We start from the raw sequence: 18,357 nt of genomic DNA on the forward strand, positions 1-18,357 counted from the left end.
ATATAGGGTAAACTCTTAAAGGCAGAACTGCTGAGTGGAAGGGTGTACATTTTAAATGCGGGGTGGGGGGCGCCTGGGTGGCGCAGTCGGTTAAGCGGCCGACTTCAGCCAGGTCACGATCTCGCGGTCTGTGAGTTCGAGCCCCGCGTCGGGCTCTGTGCTGACAGCTCGGAGCCTGGAGCCTGTTTCCGATTCTGTGTCTCCCTCTCTCTCTGCCCCTCCCCCGTTCATGCTCTGTCTCTCTCTGTCCCAAAAATAAAAAAAAAAATAAAAATAAAAAAAACGTTGAAAAAAATAAATGTGGGGTGGGGGGGGCACCTGGCTGGCTCAGTCGGTAGAGCATGCAACTGACTCTTGATCTCAGGGGTCGTGAGTTCAAGCCCCACATTGGGTGTGGGGCCTACTTAAGAAAAAAAAAAACAAAACAAAAAACAAAAAACGAGGGCGCCTGGGTGGCTCTGTCAGTTAAGCATCTGACTTCCGCTCAGGTCACCATCTTGCGGTCCGTGAGTTTGAGCCCTGCGTCAGGCTCTGTGCTGACAGAGAGGGGATTGTGGGGGGGCGGGAGGCGGGTAAGCATCTTCATGATGAAACAAGGAGTTCCTTGAAACTGGCAAACTCTTGAGGCCCCCGTGGATGTTCTACGAAAGGGACAGGAGCAGACAGTTGCCACCTGCCTCCTGTGGGAATTCTGCAGTCCTCAAACTGCCTGCAAGGTTTGGGGCTTCAAGGGTTCAAGGAGATTGTGCATATTTATTACTAACGTGGGATGTGGGAGAGAGAACACTGATGTGAAACCTAGTCTAGTTAAAGGTTATCGAGCCCAAGCAACATTTCTGAAAGTCTGAAAGTGAAGCTGAAATATACGATAAAAGCCAATGAGGAAATATTACTAAGAATAAGATTGTCAGGGCTCCTGGGTGGCTCAGTCGGTTAAGTGTCCAATTTTGGCTCAGCTCATGAATTCACGGTTCAGGAGTTCAAGCCCCATATTGGGCTGTGTGCTGACAGCTCAGAGCCTGGAGCCTGCTTCAGATTCTGTGTCTCCCTCTCTCTCTGCCCCTGCCCTGCTCACATTCTCTCTCTCTCTCTCTCTCTCTCTCTCTCTCTCTCTCTCTCTCAAAAATAAAATAAACATTAAAAAGAAAAATGGAAAAAAAAGAATATGATTATCTAATAATTCTTAAAAAAAACAAACCCTCCTACTCGTAATAAAAACTTCTGGTCCTTAAAAAACAACAACAACAACAACAACAACAACAACAACAACAAAAACGGGCTCTTAGAATCTTCTACCTGCAGGTGGCTGTCATAATTTAGAAGGATATTCTGACATGGGCTGGCATGGCACCAGTTTTCTAAGCTATGCCGGCTCCTCTCTGTGGGAAGAGACAGAAAGTCACCCGGGAGCAGATTGCTGGTCTTCAGGGGCTCAGGTGAAAAGCAAGGACACAAGCAAGGAGGCTTAAGAGAAACCTCAGTGCAGAAGGGTTCTGTCTTTCCCGGCATGCTCTGGGGTGGGCGGAGACGGAAAGGGGTTGAGGCCGAGTGAAGGGATGTGTACAAAGGGTCCCAGGCCTTCTGGAAGAAACCCCCAGCCCCAATGTTAGGGAAGCCTGTGAGAGACGAAGTGCAGTGGGCCCGGCCAAGCCCCTGCAGAAAATATTCCTCCTGCAGGGCAGAGAAGTCCAGGCTGATCACAGGCCACCTCAGGGCCTCAGGGTGGTTCTGACAGGTCTGGTCACCGTCACTGAGACTCTAAGTCCTTCAGGAGCCAACTCAGCCCAGAAGTGGAGGATGATAGCATGAGAGGCAAGAAGTGGAAACTCTAGGCTGTTGCCGGCAGGGCCTGTCCCATCAAGGACACCGTCATAGCGAGCGACAGGCCCGCAGCCTGCCCGGGAGCCGTGACCAGGCTGCAGTGCCGGTGGACCGGCCAGGCCAGCCAGCGCCTCCCCCACCCCACCCCGACACCTGGCACTTGAAAGCAGGACAGCCCCATTTGAACTTCACAACATGACACCGAAGTTCCAGATCCCCTTGTTATCACCGTGCAACCCAACTGCTTTTCTTTCCTGCTCGGGACCATGCCGATCAGTCTCATCGTGTCTCAGATCATACATACAGACGTACGTACACAGATCTGCTTCAGTTCTCGCCGATGAGGCTTTGTTTTGTTTTCCTCTTTAAGCAAAGCACTTTAAGAAGATTTTATTTTGTTACCTGTAACAGATCTTCACTGAGGACTTCTGTTTTCTCAGCTCTGTGGGAAAAAATGAAAAGCTCAGAGTCAGAAATCCAGAAATGCAAAGGAACTCGTGAAATGTAATAATGACTATCCCAGAGTTTAAAACAAAACAGCTAGGGACGGACGGCTGGGTGGCTCGGTCGGTCGAGCGTTCAACTCGTGACTTCAGCTCAGGTCATGATCCAGGGTCGTGGGATCAAACCCCACGTCGGGCTCCGTGTGGAGGGTGGCGCCTGCTTGGGGTTCTCTCCGTCTCCCTCGGCCCCTGTCTCCCCCCGTTCCCCGCGTGTGTATGCACGCTCTCGCTCTCTAATATAAAAAAATAAAAAATAAACAAAACAGGCAGAAATGAATGATAACATGGGTAGAAATTCCACCGATGTTGACATCAGAGGGCTCCTTGAGCAAAACCAAAGAAAAAAAACCAGCAAACAAAAGTCTGCAAAGAATAGCAACCCCAAACAAGAACAAAGCCTCAAGACCAGTGGCTCCCAGACCTGGGCGTGTACAGAATCACTGAGGGTGGGGAGTGTGCTGATTTAAAATGCCAGTTTCCAGGCCTCACCTCTGTTCAAAAGCAGGTCTGGAACAAGATCCTGCTTCTTTAAGAGGCCCTTTCCTCCCAGAATTCCATGGCCGAGACCCACAGGCCACCCTTGCAGAAAAGACTGCTCTAGAGGCGCCTCGCTGGCTCAGTCGGTAGAATGTGCAACTCTAGATCTGGGGGTCATGAGTTTGAGCCCCGCATTGGGCATGGAGCCTACTTAAAATAAATTAAAAAAATAAAATAAAAAAAGACCGCTGTAGAGAAGCCGAACCTTCAGTTCCTAAAATGATCATTTCTGAGCTGCACAGCCTTACTGAAACAAGTTTGTCACAAGTCCAGGAACGTGATTCAATACTACACACACAAATAGTAACAACTGAGTACTCCTTCCTTCAGGCATCTCATCTTTACTTTAAAAAGAAACAAAGTATTTTCACAGCTTTTTCCCACTCATGCTTTCCAATTATCATTAACTATGTAGACCTTTCCAGAAAGCCGACCTGGCGGCCGTCAACCGGCAGAGGAACATCCTGAGTTGCTCGAGCCTCAGTTGCCAGATCACGGTACTTTCCGAGGAGTCCTCTGCAGTCCAAAGGGGCAGCACTGTTGCTGTACGTAATACCCAGAATGATGGCAATCGAGGTGCCATAGTGGGACTTCTGGTTCAAACGGCGATCTCAGTCGAGTCATTTGACACCCTGTAATCAAGTCATTTGATTACAAAGCAAATCAATGTATTTCTTATCCTTGTTTTCATTTTACCGACCAGACCCTTTGCTTTCAATTTAGAGAGAGGTACTTTACCTAGAAAGGTATCTGGAGACTGAAATCTATGTGGAACATATTATGCGAAAATGTTAACATACAGCTTGAAGATAAGTTGACACTGTGTTTCCTGCCTTTATGGACACTCAGCCACATATTACATTGATAAAATTAATTTTAGAAAGAGATCCAAAATCTCTTCTTAATCAGGTTTATTTCTGGGCTTTCTAGTCTGTTCCATTCATGTATCTTTTTTATGCCAATACCATCCTATTTTGATGACTACTGCTTTGTAATATACAGCCGACCCTTGACCAACATAGGAGTTAGGGGTGTTGACCCTGTGCAGTGAAAAATTGGCACGTAACTTTTAACTCCCTGAAAATTTAACTACTAGTAGCTACTGGTGACCAGAAACATCACTGAGAACATAAATAGTTGGCTAACATGTATTATATGTTACGTGCATTATTTAATGTCTTCTTACAATAAAGAAAGTTAGAAAATGTAATTACTTTTTAAAATTTTTTAATATTTACTTTTGAGAGAGAGAGAGAGAGAGAGAGAGAGAGAGAGTGTGTGTGTGTGTGTGTGTGTGTGTGTGTGTGCAGGTGAGGGACAGACAGAGGGAGACAGAATCCAAACCAGGCTTCAGACTCTGAGCTGTTAGCACAGAGCCCAATGCAGGGTTCGAACTCACGAACTGCGAGACCATGACCTGAGTCGAAGTTGGACGCTTAACCGACTGAGCCAGCCAGGCACCCCTAGAAAGAAAATGTTACTAAGCAAATTGTATGGAAGAGAAAGTACATCTACAGTATAGTACTGTACAAAATCTGCATATAAGTGGACCCATGCAATTCAAACCCACGTTGTTCAAGGATCAAGGAGTTTGAAATCGGGAAGTGTGACGCCTCCAGCCTTGTTCTTCTAGCTCAGGATTGCTTTTGCTGTTTCAGTCGTTTGTGGTTCCATGTGGATTTTACAATTGTTTTTCTTTTTTTTGTGAAGAATGCCATTAGAATTTTGATAGGAACTGTACTGAATCTGTAGACAGCTTTGGGTAGTATGGAGGTTTTAATAATATTAAATACAGGCTATCTGGGAAGATTACTTTTCGTGACGAATCATGAGTCTGGAATGTAACATACAAATTGGGGTGGCTCCTTCACACAAAGATACCCCCATTGGTCTATGCTATCCCCACCTTAATTTTAGGGAACCACCATGGTCCCTACCTCCCCCAATATGTGCTCCAAATGACTCGGTCTTTCTCATCACTGTGTCTGGTCCGAGGCTCAGCCCTTTCTATGCTGAACTGTTTGGGAGTGTTCATCTTTACCAGAGAATGTGCCAGTAGAATTTTTACCCAGGGAAAGTCTAGCAATTACTCAGAATACTGGCCACGGTGCCCATTCAAAGAGTGTATCAGCCACAGAAACTTGGTTTTTACGGAGATGTGATTTTTTTTTAAGTTTACTTATTTATTTTGAGAGAGCCAGGGAGAGTGTGAATAGGGGAGGGGCAGAGAGAGAGGGAGAATCCCAAGCAGGCTCCTCGAGATCAGTGCACAGAATCTGATGCAGGGCTCAATCTCACAATCTGAACTGCGAGATCTTTCAACTGATCGATGACACAGCTTTATACATTAAAGATATTAATGCTCCGTGGTGGCTGCTCCTGTTTCCAACTAGTCATTGGCCATAATTTTAATTATGAGATAGGCAGACAGAAGTTTAATTCTTGTGTGCTTAAGTTCACAATGGTGGTTTTATTTGCGTGGTTATCTTTTATTGTTCATTCTCTGTACTTTTATGCCAGAGCATGAAGAACTTTCCATCTTTTCCTCCATTCTGTGGTTCTGGGTTTTCACTTGAAACTCTTCATCCGTTTGGAATCGACTTTGGCCCCTAATGGTGAGGTAAAATCTAACCCGCCTGCTTTTTCCAGTGCTAACCTGTTGTTTCGTACTGTTTCCTCCCTGTCTTCTGACGCCTCCTTACCTCATGGCGCCTTCTTAAATCTCCCAGGGCCGGTTCCCAGGTGGTAGCAGGAGCCCCGTCTCACCAGCGTGGGAGCGCAGCCGGGAGGCTCGCGCGGCCAAGGTCAGACAGAGAGCTGGGGGACCACACGGACTCAAGTCCAGTTACTCTTTACTAGACTCCAGCTGCCCCACAGGAGTCTTCGTTTTCTTAAGCCCTCACCTAAAAGCTTTGAAAACATTATGGAACGGACTATCAGAAGAAGCCGATTATTCAGGGAAAGGAATTTCATGGGATCGCCAGATCTCATCATGGAGAGATGAGACAGCTGCCCATCTCAGCTTTTCTGGGCAAGGCTCTCACAGACGTCAAGTGTGTGTTCTGGAGAACAGCGGAACACCACCCACCTACACGGGAGGTAGACACCTGTAAACGGCGCTTCTCCACAGATGTGTTTCTAGCGTGGGAGCCGTGACTACACATCTCTCCAGGAGCTAGCCCGGGGTTCTTGGCCACGGGCTTGAAGAGGTCTGTGGAGTCCGCGAAATTCTCTGCCAATTTGTGTGTGTGGATGATTTTTGGGGGGGGGGGGGGAGAGGCCGTCAGAACCTCCCTGTAACATCTACAGGGAGCAAGGTTTCTATTCCTAAAGACTGTTCTAAGAGTCAAAGGCTGCAGTTAAGTCCACTGCCCTGTGACCTGCTGATCACTTCTTTAGAAGTTATGTTAACATATATTGCTGGGGCGCCGGGGTGGCTCAGTCAATTAAGCATCCGACGTCAGCTCCTGTCACGATCTCGCGATGTGTAGGTTTGAGCCCCGTGTTGGGCTCTGTGCTGACAGCTCAGAGCCCGGAGCCTGCTTCGGATTCTGTGTCTCCCTCTCTCTCTGCCCCTCCCCTGCTCACATTTTCTCTCTCTCTCTCTCTCTCAAAAATAAAAACCTTTTAAAAATTAAAACTAACGAACAAATAAAAACCTATTGCCACATAGGCTCCATTTCAAATTTCTCTTCCAGTTCCTTCCTCAGTCCAAGTGCACTGTGATTGTTTTCTCCATACGGTTAGGCTACCTCGATTCAGTATTCTGCCTTTAAGCCACACGCCTGCCAACCTTATGACTGAGCCTTGGAACAAAGGCTCAAACATCAGACACACTACAAGGTGTGTGGCTCCAAAAGCAGAGGGAAAATGCTTGTAGATTTCCACTGAGAACCACTCAGATTAGGACATTCGCACTTAAACACGACTTCACCTTACCACATTTCTGGAACGCCTAATTAGGGTGAAATCACACGCCCTTTAGACAATATTGCTAGAAACAATTATACAGCTACACATTATTTTCGAGTCTAACCAATTACATGAGGGATGAAAAAGAAATTGCTGAAAGAAAAGGAAAAGGAGAAATAAAAACATAGACAATACATAGGTAGAAATCCAAAGAAGTAACAAAAATGATCAGCTGTGACTAATTTAGCACATCTTTATTTAGTACATAAAGATATAGACAGACATTAACATCACTCACGTTTGCCAACTGAACTAATCAGGCACTCTTCCAATGACAACAAAGCCCTCAGGAAGCACAGAAAACCTTTGTGTGTAGAAAGAGATGTGCCAGGCTCATGGGAAAGGACATCAATCCTCCCCAAAGTTTAGTTCACAGATATGCCAGGCCATCAATGCCTGGGATTTACTTATTTTTGGGTTCTCAGGACCCACCCCATAGCAGGGACCCACTAAATATATGGATTAATGTGCTCTCGACCAATCACAATCATAGCATTTTTCTAGGAACTAGAAACGATACCAAAATTCACTTCTACACAGAAATGGGAGACAGCAACTGTAAAAGGAAAGCCAAAGGAGCCCAGCTCTGCCAGATTGAGAACACATTACACACCCACAGTTATTATTAGCACAGTGTGGTGTCGGTGCGCACAAACACACCCACCCGAAGCCACGTGTCGATGAAAACAAAGTCAACAGAAAGTCGAGGCAGGTGTGAGAATTCTATGGTTCAAAAAAGAGAAGCATCTGAAACGAATGGAAAAGCGAATAATCACTGCGTCACCGACTTCAGTAAGTAACATCCAGACATAACCCGAATCACGCCAACCCCTCCCTTCTTCGCCCCTAAAGCCATGGTGCTAACTAGTTTCTCACGTCAGTCCCATGCCATTGTCCTGCTCTGGGGGCCATCACCTCTCCCTTAGGCTGCTGCCATCGCTTCCTGCTTCCTGACTCGACTTTCACTCGTGTCCCTTCCCCTTCCTCCACAGTCCTGGCTCACCTGCCACCACAGGACACCTCCTCAATCACCAGCTTGGCTTCCTCAACCTTCTGCACAGATGGGCTCCCCCAATTCTACTGCAGTGGTCCTCAAACCACGATCCCCCAAAACTGGCCCGGAAGCTTTTCGAACAATGGTCCTCCACCGATGAGCACAAAGGCCGATCGATACTGCCCGTCTCTAAGAGTCGACGTCCACGGCCACAGGTGTTCGTGTGTTTTAGTCCTGCCATCTTGGGGTTGTCTGAGGAACGTTACACATCCTAGCGTGTCCAAGAAGGTAAAAGCCATGAGAGTAGTGAAAAGGTTCTAAGGGGAGATGAACAAGCATGATGCAAATTAAGGACATGAGAAGCTTCACTGTGAGAAATGATGCCTCCACAGATGTTCACAGACACATATGGGGCACATTCATTTCAACCTTAGCAGAAAAAATTAAAAATTGTCTATTTTGGGGAAAGATGGCTGTCAGTTATTATTAAGCAAAGAAAATAAGGGTACACTGGTTTTAAACCTTGTTTATTAATGTTGATTTATTTTGAGAGAAGAGAGAAGAGAGAGAGAGAAGAGAGAGAGAGAGAGAGAGAGAGAGAGAGAGAGAGAATGAATCCTAAGCAGGCTTCAAGCTATCAGCGCAGAGCCTGACACGGGATGGGGCTCGAACCCATGAACCGTGGGATCATGACCTGAGCCGAAATCAAGAGCTGGTTACTTAACTATGAGCCACCTAAGTCCCCTGATTTCAGAGCTTCAAAGCTTTTAAGAACCAACTTACTCTATCTATTGGATGGAAATGCATCCAGAGGCTTGTGAATTTAAACACCACAATTGCTCTGGACTTAAGAACATATGGATCTACAAACAGCCGTTAGTTCACTACCTCATTGGAAAATAAGAGCTGGACAGACTTTTTCCACTGCTAGCAATCAGATAGCGTTGCCTTTTTCCAATTTAAAGCAAACAAACAAAACATGAAGTTAAAGGACAAGATTAGGTTAGGTTTCCCCCGAGAATTTTTCTTCTCCCTGGGAATTCTCTACCACCCATCACCCCTACCTTCCTGTTCTCAAGATTATTCAGGTGTCCCATGTCCGAGAAGGCTTCACGGACCCCTGGGCACGTCTCAGCGACCCCATGCCAGCACCCATGCTACATCTATCCTGCACCCACCGTACCTAGTGAAGTAGAAGTACTTTCGTGTATTTCCCCAAGGTACAGACGGGCATGGGTTCAAGTGGCCAGTCCTGTCTATGCATCAAAGTATCCAGCGACCATGTGGCAGGTACCAAGCTGGTAGACTTCTAAATGTTCACACTGACAGGGAGCTGGTCACTGCTTGGAAGAATTTCTGTGCAGTTCTGAACATTTATTTTCATTTGAGTACCTGGTCACTCAGTCTACCATTTCTACTATAAACGCTTTAGGAGGCAGAAATTTAACGAACCCATTCAGAAATGATAGAAAAACTGCTAATGAAACATGAATGGAGAGATCAAGTGGACAACCAGGCCGAAGTATCTCTGATAAGGAAGACACTTAAAAAAAAGAACTGTGAGAAAGGACAGAGAGAACCATGCTGGGACCAATCAAAAGGAAGGAGTCTAGGCAAGGAATGAATAAGCTGTAATTCACAGGGAATAGCAAGACTTCAGAAACGAGTCTTGAAACCTGGAGAGCTGAGATGAACTTAATATTGCTTTCGTGTCACTGGCTACAAAGAGGCTCCTCCTATTCAAAAGCAGTTTCTTCTATAAACCACAGGGTCGGTCGGATTTTCAACAGAATCCGCTTTATTTTCTGAATCTTGTATCAAACCTGTACCTAGTCGTGAATGCGTTCCCTCAAGATTCTGTCCCTGCACTCATTACGTAATGTACCTGAGGATAAGAACGTGAACTTGTTTACCTTGTCATGTATAAATAAATCAAGATGTGGCATTCATACTTCCTAAGGCCTGCTAGAGTAAGTACAACCGGCTGTATTCAAATTATCTGCTTGTAGGTCTCTCTCCCCACTCAAATTCCTAGGAATCCGTTATCTTTTTCACCCCAGCATTTGACAGGTTCTCAGCAGACAGGTGTTGAACCGAAACTGGCGATTAAAAAACGAAATTGACAACTGGCAATTAAATGACCAAATAACACATACAGAAAACTCATCAAGAAATACAAATATGGGACACATTCATTTCAACCTTAACAGAAAAAATTAAAATAGGTAGATTTTTTACAAGACAGCATCTAATGTTACCAGCCTAACGGTGAAACACGACATTCATCATATCACGCACGGTGACATACGATCCAGTGTAAATTATCTGCCGCACCGTAACTCAATGACAGCACTATCGTTTCACAGACAATTTAGCAATACTAGGACGACATAAAATGTCCTCCGAACGTCATGATGTCATCAGAAGAAAATAATTTAGAGAGGAATAGCTATGACCATTAAAATTTCGATTGGCCATGTCGGACCAAAGTGGAGGCCCAGACGTCCCACGTATGGATAAAATCCAGCTCAAGCTAGCTAAGCCGGTTGGAAGACAATTGTGAGTCCAGGTTAAAAAAAAAAAACAAAAAACAGTTCAAACCGTAAGAGACTCTTAAATACGGAGAACAAACTGAGAGTTGATGGGGGGTGGGGGGGGGAGAGGAAAGCGGGTGATGGGCCTTGAGGAGAGCACCTGTTGGGATGAACACTGGGTGTTGTATGGAAACCAATTTGACAGTACATTTCATTAAAAAAAAAAAAAAAGAAGAAAGAAAAAACCCCGCAAGCTTGAACTAACTAAGGCCACCGAGAGGCAGAGACCAAGTCAGAGATGGTCCAGAGGCAGAGCTGCCAGATGGCAGGGAGAGCCTGGATATAAAGAAGATGGAGGAGAAAGAGGGGGATCGCAGGTGACAGAGGAGATGTGGTTTCCGGCATTCAGTGCGCCAGGGCGGGTGTCCACACACTCTTCCTGCAAAGGGCCAGGCGGTAAATAGCATGGGCTCCGTGGGCCATACGGTCACCGTGAGATCTGCTTGACTGTACTGCTGCAGTGCGTGGCTGTGATCCAATAACCCTTTTTCACAAAACAGGCAGTGGGCAGGATTTGGCCTACAGGCCAGAGGTTGCTGACCCACGGCCTAAGGAATACAGGGAAAGAAGGCCAATTTGAGGATGCAGTTCATGAGCTGAATTCCAGCAGGACATTTCAATAGAGAAGTTCAAGGCAAAGATCAATCTGGAGATGAAGAGATGCCAGGACTAGAGACATAAAATTAAGGAGCACCCAGAGGGGGGGTCAGTCTTGATCAAGCATCTTGATCTTAAGCCGAGACTCTTGATCTCGGCTCAGGTCACGATCTCCCGGTTTGTGAGTTTGAGCCTCGCGTCAGGCTCCACCCTCACAGCGTGGAGCCTGCTTGGGATTCTCTTTTCCTCTCTCTCTGCCCCTTCCCTGCTTGTGTGTGCTCCCTCTGTCTCTCTCTCTCTCGCTCTCGCTCTCTCTCTCAAAATAAATAAATAAACTTAAAAAAAAAAGACATCAAGTTGAAAGTCATCAGCCGTGTGGCGGTAGGTATGGGGATAGGACCAGGGATACGGTCTGAGAGGACAGAAGATGAGGCACACCTCCCAGTCCAAATACGGGGGCGCACATGCAACGGCACTTCAGATCACTGTGGCCCTGGAAAGGCAGGGACATTATAATCTAACCCCCCTTAACTCAAACTTTTTAAAAAAGAGGGCCCTATTTTCACTTGGGGTTCTCATTCCCTTTTCCAAAATAAATAAACATTAAACTTTCAAATTCACAGAAGAGAACGAAAACTTCCCACTGGCTAGAAAATAAGGGAGTGCTCCAGTGTTTTTTTCTTTTGAAATATTTTACGCTCCAAAATTATATACTAGGGGGTATAGCTCAGGGATAGAGCATCTGACTGCAAAATTATGTGACATATACGTAAAGCACAACGAACGATGATAAAGCAAACGTCCCATCCCCATCTCAAGAAAGCGTTCACTACCAAAACACCACGGTCCAACTTTTCGTTCGGTAAGAATCAGTCTCGCACCCGGAGGTCAGAGCAGGCAGCCCAAGGCCAGATAAAGCTTGCAGATATATTTTCTCTGGCCTACGTCCAGCGGTTTCTTTTCTTTTCCTTTTTCACTGCTGATACTTAAGTATCGATAAACTTCACAAAAAAATCAGCGTTCTGGAGTATCCTTAAAAGTGGGAAGATGGGTGTTCCTGCACCCACATTCCCCATGTCCACAGGTAGCTAGACTTGCCAAGAGCAAGCAAGCCCGTGCAATGAGCTAGTTTTGCTATTCCTCGCCTCTCTCTACTGCCTTACATCTACCTTCCCTTCGCTTATTAATTTTACCTGCCTGGCACTTGAGTCTGTGACCCCTAGTTACAGAACATCATTGTGGTTTCTAACTTTTTGGAGTAAGGGGGCATTACGTAGAGTAAAAGGCAAAACAACAAAACAAAAAACAAAAAACCATCTCAGACTCTCTCAATAGGAGCATTACTACTCAGTAAACCAGCTCCATAAGCCCTTATCCATCATTTTGAAATCTAAAAAACAAGGTGTTTTGGCAACTTATTTGCTAACAAAACTTGACCTGAACTAATATGAAACCATTTACAATCTTTAAGTGTTCCATTTAGCATGAAGTACCTTTATATTTTCACTCTAGAAATATTAACATATTCAACGAAGGGCTGCTGACGCACACCATGGATTATACAGTAACAGCATATGTATATTTTTACTTTTCTAAAATCTGAAAAAGGGGCGCCTGGGTGGCTCCGTTGGTTAAGCGTCCGACTTTGGCTCGGGTCATGGTCTCGCGGTCCGTGAGTTCGAGCCCCGCGTCAGGCCCTTTGCTGACAGCTCAGAGCCTGGGCAGGGGGCGGGGTGGGGGGGAGGCCTGGGGAAAGCTTGGGTCCAGACCCCAGAGGACGATGCTCAGCGGGGCGGGGCAATGGGCGGCGGGGACCCGCGCGGGGGGCGTCCCGGGAGGCCGGCCCGCCCCGCTGTTCCCGGGCGCTCGGACGGTGGCTCCGAGCTGGGTGCCTGGCCGCTGCGTGGCCCAGCCCTCCTCCCTGGCCCGCAGCGGACCCGGCGCAGAGCGGGCGGCAGGGTGGCCGGGCCGGAGCGCGGGGCCCCTACACCGACCCCCGGTCCCCGGCCCGCGCGCTCTCGGCCGGCCCGGCACGGCTCACTCACCTGCCCACGGTCTGCTTGGCGAGCTGCTTCATGTGGTTCAAGGGCAGCGGCAGCGGCGGCCCGCGGGGCTCGGGCCTGGTGCGGCTACATCGCTTCCAGGCCGAGGCCGAGGCGGAGGCGGAGGCGGAGGCGGAGGAGGAGGAGGAGGCGGCGGCGGCGGCGACGGCGACGGCGGCGGCGGCGGTGGCGCCGGCAGCGGCTGCTGCCGCTGCTGCGCCTGCTGCGGCTGATCCTCTGGCAGCGGCGGCGGCTGCGCCGGCTGCGCGGGCTTCGTCTGCTGCTGCGGCTGCCCCTGCGGCTGCTGCGGCGGCGGGGGCTGCGCCCGCTGCACCTGCTGCTGCCGCTGCGGCTGCTGTTGGTGCGGCTACTGTGGCAGCGGCGGCTGCGCCTCCGGCGGCTGAGCCTCCTGCGGCTGCTACTGCGGCGGCTGAGCGGCGGTCGCGGCGGCGGCTGCTCCCGGGCCGGAGCTCCGCCCTCGCCGCCTGGCTGCTGCTGCGGCTACTGAGGCGGCGGCGGCGGCGCTTCCTGCGGCCGCTACTGCGGCGGCTGAGCGGCGGCGGCGGCGGCGGCGGCTCCCGGGCCGGAGCTCCGACCTCGCCGCCTGGCTGCTGCTGCGGTTACTGCGGCGTGGCGGCGGCGCTTCCTGCGGCTGCTACTGCGGCGGCTGAGCGGCGGCCGCGGCGGCGGCGGCGGCTGCTCCCGGGCCGGAGCTCCGCCCTCGCCGCCTGGCTGCTGCTGCGGCTACTGAGGCGGCGGCGGCGGCGCTTCCTGCGGCTGCTACTGCGGCGGCTGAGCGGCGGCGGCGGCGGCGGCTGCTCCCGGGCCGGAGCTCCGCCCTCGCCGCCTGGCTGCTGCTGCGGCTACTGAGGCGGCGGCGGCGGCGCTTCCTGCGGCCGCTACTGCGGCGGCTGAGCGGCGGCCGCGGCGGCGGCGGCGGCTGCTCCCGGCCGGAGCTCCGCCCTCGCCGCCTGGCTGCTGCTGCGGCTACTGAGGCGGCGGCGGCGACGCTTCCTGCGGCTGCTACTGCGGCGGCTGAGCGGCGGCCGCGGCGGCGGCGGCGGCTGCTCCCGGGCCGGAGCTCCGCCCTCGCCGCCTGGCTGCTGCTGCGGCTACTGAGGCGGCGGCGGCGGCGCTTCCTGCGGCTGCTACTGCGGCGGCTGAGCGGCGGCGGCGGCGGCGGCTGCTCCCGGGCCGGAGCTCCGCCCTCGCCGCCTGGCTGCTGCTGCGGCTACTGAGGCGGCGGCGGCGGCGCTTCCTGCGGCTGCTACTGCGGCGGCTGAGCGGCGGCCGCGGCGGCGGCGGCGGCTGCTCCCGGGCCGGAGCTCCGCCCTCGCCGCCTGGCTGCTGCTGCGGCTACTGAGGCGGCGGCGGCGACGCTTCCTGCGGCTGCTACTGCGGCGGCTGAGCGGCGGCCGCGGCGGCGGCTGCAACCCGGCCGGAGCTCCGCCCTCGCCGCCTGGCTGCTGCTGCGGTTACTGCGGCGTGGCGGCGGCGCTTCCTGCGGCTGCTACTGCGGCGGCTGAGCGGCGGCCGCGGCGGCGGCGGCGGCTGCTCCCGGGCCGGAGCTCCGCCCTCGCCGCCTGGCTGCTGCTGCGGCGGCGGCGGCGGCGCTTCCTGCGGCTGCTACTGCGGCGGCTGAGCGGCGGCGGCGGCGGCGGCTGCTCCCGGGCCGGGGCTCCGCCCTCGCCGCCTGGCTGCTGCTGCGGCTACTGAGGCGGCGGCGGCGGCGCTTCCTGCGACTGCTACTGCGGCGGCTGAGCGGCGGCCGCGGCGGCGGCCGCGGTGGCGGCTGCTCCCCGGCCGGAGCTCCGCCCTCGCCGCCTGGCTGCTGCTGCGGTTACTGCGGCGCGGCGGCGGCGTTTCCTGCGGCTGCTACTGCGGCGGCTGAGCGGTGGCTGCGCGGCTGCTGCTCCCGTGCCGGAGCCCCGCCCTCGCCGCGTCACTTCCAGGGGCGCCTCCCGCCTGGGGCCGCGCGGGGCCGGGATGGCAGATGATCGCCAGGCTCGGGCGCGGCGCGCGGCCTGTCCCCCGCCGCCCCCCCAACCTGGGCTGCCCCGCCCAGCGAGCGGAGCCCCGCGTTCAGGCGCCGCCTTGGTGGGAGGGGGCAGCAGGCGCCAGTGGCGTGACCCCGCGGTCCTGGAGGCCGGGAACAGCCACACCCGGGCACGGGGCGGGGAGGTAGTGGGGGGGGGGGGCGATGGTGGGAGAGGAAGACGGGAGGGTTTGGGGTACCCGGGAGCTTCCGGATGCCCCCGTTAGGACTGTGGCCATGCGCGGGTGTAGACCTGTTTCTACGCTCCCGGGTGGATGGGTGCTGTCACTGTGTACATTTCATGTCAATTACAAGAAATTGTTACCTGGAAACCACAAGCTGCAGAGCCCTGTGCGCTTTGATTGGACTTCCCGGAAAGTCCAGGGCCGGTCGCATTTTCCGCCGCAGGTGCTCACAGGCACCTGGGGACCGCCAGGGATGGCCGCGGGGCAGTGGGGGGAGGGTAAGGGGTGGGAGGTCATGGGCAGGGGTCGCGCGGACCCTAGCAGCCCCGCGTGAGGTGTGGCGTTGCCTAGAAACGCCTGATTGTGATTTGATCAGTAGCCTCCCGCAGCCCTCCCTTTGGAGACACTTAGCGGGACTGTCTGACTGCGCTGGACGCTTTTTGCCGAGCGGACCAGGTCAGTTCTGTGACCCGCGGCGATGTCCTTTTCGTTTGGTGGCCTGGGCCATTCCCTAGAGCAAGTGGGTGGCGGTGTGGCTTCCTTCACTGACCGCATCTCTGAGGTCATCAAAGATGTGCGGATGGAGGGAACCGAAAAGGTGGGAGAAGGGCCTGACTCTGACCGAAAAGAGAGTGAAGGGAGTCGGGAAACCTTAAGATGGGAGAATCAGAGACTTAAACGTCTTTGTAGTCACCTGGAAGAGAAGTATGAAGCCTCGGAGCTTCAAATAAAGCGGCAGACTCTTAGCTACCGATACGAGCTACAACAGAAAGAGGTAGAAATGAAACTTCTTAAAGTGAGACAGATAGGGCTCAAGAACCAGTTGCTGAAGCTCCAATCAGCCCTTCGATCAACCACAGCGTCCCCTTCCTTGGGTTACGGTATCAACTACTTTGCTTCAGCTTCCCCGGGGGATGACCTGGACTTTGCTGACCTCATTTGGTCACAACAAGAAATAAGCAGACTGTCAAATGAAGTTTTAAGACTGGAGGCTGAAGTTAGCCACTGGAAGCATTTTTCCCAGACTTCAGCACCGGGAGCGAATAGCCACGAGCAAAATGAAATCTACAAACTGCAGGTTACCATCAGGGAACTTGAACAGAATCGAAATGAGGCAATGGATGACCATCAACTTGAAAAGGCAGTACTGCAGAACGTCTATCAACAGACACTGGCAGAAATACGTCGCAGGTACCATCAAAAGGCAAAAGGCTATGAAAAAAGAATCAAAGAACTGGAAAATCTGTTAGAGAAGGACGACTCTGGACTCAGAGCAGCTGAGGAGTCTGTCATTGAGGATATGCAAAACACCATTCAAGTGCTACAGACTGAAAAAGTGGAGTCTACCAGGAAAATTGAAGAACTTGAGGACACCGTAAGATACATCAATAACCAATTATCTTCGGTAGAAAGTGAGAGAGACGCTTTAAGGAGAGAATGGGACCGGGTCAATGAGGAAAAGAAAGAGAGGACTGAAGAACGTGAATCGCAGCCTTCCGCGTTGAGGCCAAGTGATACAGTGACGGAAAAGGAAAGAGTTCTTTCCGAGAGTACAGCAGTGGAAGAAGCGTCTGGACCGCGGCAAGTGCTGTCCGATGCGGAAAAGGAGATGACGCCACGGTGTAGCTTAACCCAGGGTGACAATCTCATTGGAGACGATCTGAAACTTGAAGGGCGAGTCTACGTTTTAGAACAAGAAAACTCATCAGGTCAAGGACGGGAAGCGCTTCAACTGGCACTTTGGAAAGTGAGCCATGAGCAGGAAGTGATTGAAGGTACGGCTCCAGGAGGTGTGAATTTGGATTCAGAAGTAGAGCATTTCAGATGTGACTTGGAGGCCGACGGACAAAAATCCACTCAGGGTAGGACCGAGAAGGAACTCCCAACAGCAGAGCTGGGGGAGTTCGATGGACAGAAACAAACTACACGGCCCAGGGTTTTGAGGAGAGGCCAGCGATCAGAACAACAAAATGAAGGCAACGGCATCAACGGCAAAGTGGAACACGATCTCAGTGACGAAAAGAGAGCTTGTCCATTTGAAGAGGAGCAAACGGACACAGCTAAAGAGTTAGATGCGCAAAACGAAGAATCACCTCAGAGTCAATCGGCCGTTAATGATTTGCGTCGGTCAGATCCGTCGCAAATACGTAATTTAAACATCCCGAAGGAGAACGCTGAACTCAAGGAACACATGAAACAAGAGGAGGAGGAATCTGCTAGCGCTGAGAAGGAGCCAGCACCGTCTCTTAATCAAGACTCTGACAATACTGTTGGAGATGACTCACTTAAGGGGAGGGAGACGACGGTTAGAAAGTTGCAGCAAAGCCTTTCAGAAATGGAAGAGCTGAATGGCAATTTAAAGAAAGCTGCTTGCAACCTCACGGTGGAAAATGGAAAGCTGGTTTTGGAGCTTGAAGACGTAAGACGTCGGCTGGAAGAAACTACTGTCTGTAACCGTAAGAATTCTCTGGAAAAAAAGTCTATTACGCGGGCCTTGAAAATAGAAAAAGGACAGTTAATAGTAAAATTGTGCCGGGCTGAAAAGAAGCTGTTGGAGAAAACAGCCAGGTATGAGCAAGCTATTCAAGAACTGACCGACACGTATAACTTGTCTAAGTCGTCCTCCCAGTTAGAGCAGGAGTGTTTAATTCAACGCAGTCAAGAGAAAGACGATGAAATACTACAACTCAAAAAGAGTGTTGAGCAGATGGATGCCGACCATAGAGAAACTAAGGAAATGCTCTCCTCTGCTCTGGAGGAGCATAAGCGATTGACACGACTTATTCAAGACAAAGAAATCTGTATCGAAAAACTTGAAAGAAGGCCAGAGCTCCAGGAGCTATTAGAGAAGTACGTCCAAGTCTTAAGAGAAAACGAAATTTTACAGCAAACCGTGGAGGAGCAAGACGTTCGTCTTGCATCCACGAGAGAAGAGAATGCATTTCTGCAAGACGAACTGGAGTGTCTGCGAGAAGACGGCCAAACTGTACCTGTGGCCGACCCGCAAACGCAAGACCGTATCATGGAACTGGAATGCGAGGTGTATGAGCTGAATGCAGAAAGAGTTCGTCTGGAAG

This window comes from Neofelis nebulosa, chromosome 18 (assembly GCF_028018385.1).
Source record: "Neofelis nebulosa isolate mNeoNeb1 chromosome 18, mNeoNeb1.pri, whole genome shotgun sequence".
NCBI lineage: Eukaryota > Metazoa > Chordata > Mammalia > Carnivora > Felidae > Neofelis > Neofelis nebulosa.